Source organism: Eumetopias jubatus, unplaced genomic scaffold, assembly GCF_037043125.1.
Source record: "Eumetopias jubatus isolate StellerSeaLion01/CBP00866 unplaced genomic scaffold, mEumJub1_p1.0 scaffold_5, whole genome shotgun sequence".
In the NCBI taxonomy this organism is placed as follows: Eukaryota; Metazoa; Chordata; class Mammalia; order Carnivora; family Otariidae; genus Eumetopias; species Eumetopias jubatus.
Genome location: NW_028274811.1, coordinates 115,940,098 through 115,948,026, shown reverse-complemented (window position 1 = coordinate 115,948,026; position 7,929 = coordinate 115,940,098). Strand labels below are relative to the sequence as shown.

Here is a 7,929-nt window from a genome sequence, read left to right as displayed (position 1 = left end):
CCACTAGTTTCCTGTTTGTTTTTTCTTCTGAAGAATATTTATTACTAAGACTGCTAACCCATAGTAGACATATGTGTCATGCCTAATGTCTCAGAAACTTCCTTGGTCACCACTAACCCACCTCATAAACACACATAAACATCCATAAGATGCATGTTCAATAAAATAGCTCTAAGCTGTCCTTTGCAGAGAAGTAGTCATTCTTGGGGACATTCCTGGGTACTTAGCCCAAGAACACTGCAATGTGGATTAGCTTCTGAGCCATGAAGTAGTCTGGCTTTTCAGTAAAACAACCAGACGTGCTCTTTTTCAGATGTTTGGTTTTTAAAAGATTTTTAATTTTATATTTGTAAAATTTCAATTTCTAAATTTTTATGAGTTGGGCCAGATAATAATGAGAATAGAAGAGACAGCCAAAGAGAAACAGAGAGTTAAGATGAGACCATGTGGGCCCTTAAGAAAAGGTATTAGTATTCCCTAAAACTGCCTCTCTGGTCAGGTGATTGTTTTCTTTCTGAGTATAAATATTAGCCCAAATTAGGTTATGTTGTTATATTCAAAAGAGCCTCATTTACTTTTTTTACATCTTAGGGAACTGTCTTATGCCAAGCAACTCCTCCTACTCAATGGCCCCTTGTTCCACACAGTTTTCTATAGCAGGTCCTATGACCAGAAATCCACAGGAGTGGGCTTCATGAGTTCTTTAATGATAACAGTGTTAAAATATAACCCCATAAATGAGCAAAACAAGCCAAAGTAACCCAGAAATGGTTTAACACATTTCTTAAATACAAAAGGTTTTTTCTTAATTGACCCAGTGCTACTAACTGGTCAATTTTAACCAAGTAGTGAGAACACAGTGTTGGCATTTAACGAATGTTAAAGAACTTTTTGGGGGGGCTCATCCCAATTCTAAATCTACGTTAACATCGTCCATGGTGATTTTCAGATGTATTTTGGTAGTTTATGCTGTGTTTGCCCACTTTGGTCACAGAGCTAAATATTTTACTAGTTTTATTTTATTTTTTTAATTTTACTAGTTTTAAGATTTATGTGTACATCTCCAGAATTCTAGGATTTGTGTGTCAACTTGTTGAGAGAAAATCACTTACAGTTTCATCAGTTACTTTGGCTATTGAGGCATGTAAGTACACCAGATTTGTTATTATCTAGAAAGACCTTGAGGTTTATCTTCCAAGGACTTCTGCCAAAACTTAAAGTGTGTTTCATATTATTGTAAATACTTAAGAACTTCCTCTGGAATTGGACCTTCATTTACACCAACATATCTGTAAATCTGGGCAATCTATGACTCTAGGAAAGTTAGGACAGATTAAAAAAAAAAGAAATTAATCTCCATTTACTCAACTCACAAGTCTGGTTTGAGGCTGAATATTTTACTTCCTTAAAGAAAGTAGATTTGTCTTTATCTTGTTTGGTGTTTCCTTATGATTAAGTTCAATTTATGTTGTTATCTTCTAATACCAGTTAAGAAACTACTGGTAATACTGTGATCCCTGAGGGGTCTGACAAGTTGGTTCTTAAAAATCTCCTTAACTCCAAAAATTCCATGATATCAGTATAGTTTAAATTCTCTTCAACACATTTTCACCTCCTATCCAGCTGACTGCACAAAAAATAAGCAAGTTGTCTATATTTTGCTTGTAATTCCTGCATACACTCTAAAGGTATGGTCAGGAGTATAAAAACTATAACATTGGTTATTTCCTTTGTCATGGCCTGACATGAACCCAACTTGGAAAACTCACAGCAATACTTGCCTGATGAATGTGGACACTAGGCCTACTAACATGCTTTTGAAACATGAATAAACCTATGAAAGCTTCTTTGGTCTCTTTCATCACATCTTTTCATCATCTCTTTTCATCCCCATCATCTCTTTGATCAAGCCTGTCAGCTTTTTGCTGGCAAATATTTATTTCATTATCCTCTTCTTAAAATATTGCTAAAATTTTCATTCTGCACAGGGAGTCAGGTGGCCACAGTTGATCTGCCTTAGAATATTTCTTTGCAGCATCTAGCTTCTCTTATTTCCCACAAGCTTTTGTGGACCAGTTTCTTGCATCCTGCAATTCTTATTTGCCACAGTATAATGTCACTACCTAACCTCACCCAAAATAGAAGCAACAGACAAAAGTGATACCTCATATGCTGACAATTTCCTATAACCTATACAAAGCCAGTTGATAAAATCCTAAGCAACCTAAAATAAACAAATAATTAATACAACTTTGCCCACAAACCCAACTTGATTCATGACTAAAGTGACAGCAGAAACACTATTTTAAAACCAGCTCAACTTGTACGTTGCTATGTGTGACCTAGGAATTCTGATTTCTCTGTATTTTCTCTGGCTCATGACATGGCCCTCTCCACAGCTGTGTAATGATGTAGAAATTTATCTTCTATGTTGGATCCTTACTTAATCTTTACTATTTTTCCTGTCTCTAGCTTAAATCATAATGTTTAGTTTTCATCTTGTGAGTTTCTTTACTATTTTATCTTTTGGTCTTTACTATTCCTTGGGTTCTCCTAACCACTGGGCCCAGCTCAAGGGGCATAGTTTATAATTCCTATAATCCACAGTCATTTCATGAGGCTCTTTGGAGAAGACTTGGGAATGGACTTTAAGATTCTAAAGAGCAAAGATGAGGTAAATGTCAATTGACTTTTCTGTTTTTAAGATACCCCAAATCTGCAGGGTTCCTGGGATGATAAAAAGTGATCTCATTTATCACCTCTAAGGCTAATTTTGTCAGCCATAGAACAGATATCTGACCAGTTTCCTGGTAGGGCTTTATAGGCATTGATTCCACAAATGTAGTATAATCCTTATTCATTAATGATGAACTTGCTATGCCTTAGTAAATGAGACTATTCTCATATATGGGACTCCAGAAAATGCAAGAAATTTGGTTGTATAATCAGTTTGTTCAGTTATATCCTAAGAAAAGGAAGACCATTTTTATTGTACCTATACAAATAACTACATTGTTATTAATATGGCTGAGAGAGAGAAGAGAAAAAGAAAGAAAAGAGTAAAATAACTTATTTCTGAATTCTGAAGGACAGGGAGAACAAGAAAGCATTTAAAGAATGTTCTACTAATTTAATGATTAAATATTAAAAATAAAGAGAAAGCATGTTCAACCTAGGTTGTATCTTTCTTCATCACTTACAGATGATTTTTCTCAGGTCTCAGCATTTATATGTCAGCTTAGAGGTTTAAGCTTCTGAGAAGTTTTCACTGACCTTCTAGACTGGGTTGAGCCTCCATCATGTGTACTTTTATTGCACTGCTTACCCTGATTAGGTCCATTAGAACATTATTTTTAATAACAAAAATTGAAAATGACTTAAGTGACTAATGGAAGAGGAAGTGTATTTCATTTCAGGCAATAAAATGTAGTAATTTTTAAAGATTTTATTTATTTATTTTAGAGAGCAAGAGAGAGCAGGGGGAGGAGCAGAGGGAGAGGGAAAGAATCAAGCAGACTCTGCGCTGAGCGAGGAACCTGACACTGGACTCGATCTCACAACCCTGAGATCATGACCTGAGCTGAAATCAAGTCGGACACTTATCCCACTGAGCCACCCAGGTGCCCCTAAAATATAGTAATTAAAGATGATGATTTCAGTATATTCAATGGTGTGAAAATATGTTCATAAAAAATAGATTACTTAGAGAAATTACATAAGAAAAATAGATTATAAGAATATGGTATGCATAGCATGGTCACAGTTTTATAAATATTCATGTGTACACACAGGCATCAAAATCTGTTTTAAAGGCTCTAAACATTACTAACAGGTTATCACTTAATGACAAGACTATTGTTTTTATTTTTATTTACTGTGTAATTTGTATAATTTACTTGTCTAATTTTTATGAGATTTATTTATTGTCTAATTTGCATAGATTTATTTTTTCAAAAGGGGCACAATAAAGGCTATTAAAGTAAGTATTTCCTGAGAACAGATTGGTAATTTCAACAACAAAACATGATGACATTCAATAAAAACACACCAAGATGCTCTGCTACCTATCACTCTCAGTGTAGCACAGTCTTAAAATCTTGTATCACAAGATTTTTTTCCGTTCAAGATAGTGCAGTCTTTCGCTTCCCCCTTTCTTCTAGGAAAGGCTAGATTAAAGGTAATCCTCATAAACAGACATTTTAAATTGAACCCACACATTCTCAAAATATTAATGAATTCCACACTCCCATTTCTAAAGACCAGACATATTTTTTTGTGTGAACACTTCACAGTAGTGTTTTGAATTCTCTCTGGTGTGATGCTGAACTCTGAGCACAACCCAACTTCACCTGGTTAATTTTTCTGCAACTTCAGTTTATGTACCACAAACAAGAAATTGGAAACAAGTTGGTTCATAGATTTTCTTAATTGAGTCTTAGGCATTCCATGTAATAATCAAATTTGTTCACACAATTTTATCTTGTCCAATTATAAAGATCCATTTAGATACAAATCTGAGATAAAAAATGCATCCTTACAAGGCTTGGGACTCCACATTTAGACTAATACAAAAGACAGAGAAGCCACAGTTTGAAAAAGAAACTGGTATTTTCATATGAGTACTAATACTCCCCCCCCAAAAAAATAATCTATTATGAAGGGAGTCAGGATATATATAACTAGATTGTTGCTTTTCTTGTGGTTTAAAGATTAACTCTTAGCTACACATAATTAATTTGACCTTTTAAAGTTACCTTTTTTTTCTTTCTCAAAGATTTTATTAAAGGTCTTTACAGATTAAAACCCAGTCTCCAGATCCAGCTGCCAAAGAGACCCTGTTATGGTGTGGGTACTGGCTGCGGCATAGCAGACGGCTCTGGCTTCCCACCTTTCTGTTCCGCGATGGGAGTGGTGGGCAGTATCTCATCTTTGGGTTCCACAATGCTCACATGATCCGGCAGGGGGCTTCTTAGGGCCAGTCTTACCACTTGGGTCCCAGGGAGGCATGATCTTCACTTTGATGCCCAGCACACCCTGTCTGAGCAGAACATGGCGCACAGCAGTGTCAACGTAGTTAACAGGGTCCCCACTGTGAATCATCAGGCCATCCACAAACTTCATGGATTTAGCCCTCTGTCCTCGGAGTTTCCCCGATACCACGACCTCACAGCCTTTGGCCCCACTCTCCATGATGAACCGCAGTACACGATAGCAGGCCCTCCCGCACAGCAAGGCCTTCTAGGAGTTTGTAACGCAGAGATTCTGCCTGGGCAATAGCACGCAGACCTCTTGCGGCCACCCTTTCGGCACAAAGCGCTACACTGCCCTCAGGGAAACGAAACCTCTTCTGAACCACAGCAGTCAATTCCCGGATCCGCCGGCCCTCCTCACCAAGACCATTCTGCGTCCTGGTGGCCAAGATAATGATTTCTGTCCTGGTTGGTGTAACTCAGACCTCAACCCCGGAGTAGCCATCTTCAGCCAGCTCCCGAGTGAAGAACTCATTCAGTTCAGCTTTGAAGATGCCATCAGCGACAAACTTCCTCTTCTTGGAAATTTGCACCATTTTGCCGCCGCGCGCCCCGGAAAGAAAAAAAAGCTAAAGTTACTTTTTTATAATGTAAAATGTAGTGTTAGATTCTGAATAAAGTGATGCTACTAATCATGGATGCAAATGACTTGAATCTCTTAGCAGTCCCCTCCTCTCCCTACACAGATAGCCCATGGTACTCAGGGCATCCTTTTGCTGATCCTTTATATCTCTAGGCCCAGTAGGTAGAGAGATGGAAAATAAAAGGAAATTGCTGTTTAATTTTCTTGTTGTTCCCATGTTCTCCTTCTTTCTACAACCTCCATGTTTTCATGCCATGGCTCATTCTTTATATCCACCTCTGCAAATAACTCACCTTTAATGCAGCTTACTTCTGGGTGTATTTTTTCCAATATCATTTTTGTTCCGTATCTGCACACATTCACCAGAGGTGTGTATATTGACCAAAGGTGTGTATATCCATGCAGGAATGGAAAAGGAAAAATTTGTGACTCAAAAAGATTTTATCTGATTTATGTTTACTTTTGACTTTGCTTTTCATATAAAGTTAGATGATACCTATGTGAACTTCGCAAGGCTGCCTTCATTCAAAAAACACATTAAATGTCATTTTCTCAGGTCTTTTCTGACTATCCAAATGAAAAGTAGCCACTCTATTATAATTATTTGTGTAATATTTATTACTATATGACATGTTTTCTTATTTATCCATTTATTGTTTATTGTTTATCTCCTTCCAACAAATGATAAGTGTCATGGTGGCAGAGACTATATCTATCTTATTTACTACCTAAAAATGAGTTGCGATATAGTAGGTGCTCAATAAATTCTGAAGGTTAAATGGATGGATGGATGGATATATGTGCAAACCTTCCTACCTGAGAATAGCAGTCACTTAGCCAAAAGAATAGTGTTCAATGACTATAGCACATAAAGTTAAATTATCCTAAATCTACCCAAACCTGCCCTACAATTGTGGACTCAGTCAAAACAGGAGAATAGATATGATTAAATATTTTTGGTAACTCATGGTCCAAAAAACAAAAGTCCATCATAACACATAATGCAGTAGATATATTCACCAACAGCATGTAAAATCTTGGTTCTGAATACAAAATTCTATAAAATAACAACCAAATGTGACTTGAGTAAGCTATTAGATTAAAATGTATTGTTGCACTCCCACTAAGTCATCAACAAACCTGAAGAAGGTCCACTGTTAAATGACAGCTCATAGCAGAACCTATGTTAGGAGGCAATGATTAAATAAAACAGGATCATGGATCTTAATTCTGATTCATAGAAAGTGATTAACTATGCACCTAGACTATGAATACAGAATTCTTTAAAAATAAAGCCATCCTTGACATGCATGAAATATTAGTCTCCATGCCTAAATAGTTTAATAACAAAAACTTAATTGTATTTATTATTTGATAGCAATACAGCATATCTATTAAAAGCTATTGGATTTCCTGTAAATGTAGCTCTATTGAGTGATCCAAGTAATAAGCAACACAGTCAGTAACTGCCAGTTATTTAGTGTCACACTGCATTTCAACAAAAGCCATTATATCCTGTGTGACAGGAAAATGGGTGGAGGACCTTATAAATCAAACTTCCAGAAATCCTTGTTTACAAGGCTGACTTTTTGTGTTACTGTGTGGCTGTCCAAAAGTTTTTCAGCAGGTCATGGCTTTTTTCTAGAAAATTTATCTTTATAAAACACATTGATAAGTCCTTCCATTTTTATAAACAAAACATCTAAAACACACACACACACAGCATGAGAGACTCTTATCCAATTAAATGTTCTGGAATGCAGAAAAAAAATAATATTAAGTGGCAAATATTTTATATTGGTTTATAATGATTTGCATGTAGTAGGTGCTTTGTAAGTATTTATTAAACCACTGAATCACGAAATTAAAGCACAAGCTTCTCATATACTCTCTGCTAATTTCTGAAGACTTCTTATAAGTTTCTGAATAATAAATATCTTTTTTAACAGATATGACAGGTCCTACTGATAAACAGATTATTGAGATGTATAATCAGTTTTATATTGTAGTTGCAAACTAAATTTAAATAAAGAAACTCTTCTACTACCAGCCTCTCTCTGTCACCAGATTTCTGCCCCGACCCTCTGACTGCTGTGTTCTTCTATTGGTAATTTAGCTTTTTATCAGCATCCTCAAAATAAAACAAAAGCACAGATTTTTATTCTCTTTGTCCACCCCCAGATTTTTCACAATTGAAACAGTAGCCCCAGATTCCTATTCCTGCATGTGAACATTTCACGACCGCGCTTGTTCAGCTGCTTAGAAAACATACTCGTTTTTTTCTACAGTATTTTGTGCTATGAGAGAGCAGGTTGT

The 7,929-nt window shown here is 36.1% G+C and overlaps 1 pseudogene; it reads right to left on the bottom strand.

The window, feature by feature from the left end:
* Positions 1-4,761: 4,761 nt before the first annotated feature.
* On the bottom strand, positions 4,762-5,587 carry LOC114204826 (small ribosomal subunit protein uS3 pseudogene; annotated as a pseudogene).
* Positions 5,588-7,929: the final 2,342 nt, after the last annotated feature.